The sequence below is a fragment of the Lygodium microphyllum genome, unplaced genomic scaffold (genome assembly GCF_053477565.2).
Source record: "Lygodium microphyllum isolate KBCC unplaced genomic scaffold, Lygodium_microphyllum_v1.1.10 scaffold_500, whole genome shotgun sequence".
Taxonomy (NCBI): Eukaryota; Viridiplantae; Streptophyta; class Polypodiopsida; order Schizaeales; family Lygodiaceae; genus Lygodium; species Lygodium microphyllum.
Window position 1 is genome coordinate 29,668 of NW_028229949.1, and position 333 is coordinate 30,000.

A 333-nucleotide genomic window follows, 5' to 3' on the forward strand; every position below is an offset into this window, starting at 1 on the left:
GCGAACCTTGGAATGTCCGTGAGGGATCGCGCTCGGAGGCGTGGTCGGCATCCTCTCTCCCTCGTCGGAGTCGGGCGACAGTGGGGGAGGCTATGCTTCGGGGTCGTCCCGCGACCGTGCGGGTGGAGGAGGAAGGAGGGACGCCTTCGACCTCTCTCCCTTGCTCGGGGCGATCCCCCTCCGTCGTGCTCGTTCGGGCACGCCGCCGCCTTGATAAACCCTTTGCCTCTCCCCGCACGCGGGGGTGGCAGGAGGAACTTGATAAACCTTGTCTTGTCTGAGATTCCTCCCCTCGGGAGGATCGAAAAACAAAACGCAACGACTCTCAGCAAC

At 63.7% G+C, this 333-nt stretch overlaps 1 non-coding gene across 1 annotated transcript in view; it reads left to right on the plus strand.

The window, feature by feature from the left end:
* Positions 1-320: 320 nt before the first annotated feature.
* The window catches only part of LOC148008047 (5.8S ribosomal RNA), a 153-nt gene continuing 140 nt past the window's right edge, over positions 321-333 (plus strand). The window contains exon 1 of the ribosomal RNA XR_015690275.1: positions 321-333. This exon is cut by the window's right edge and continues 140 nt beyond it. This is a non-coding gene — a ribosomal RNA (5.8S ribosomal RNA).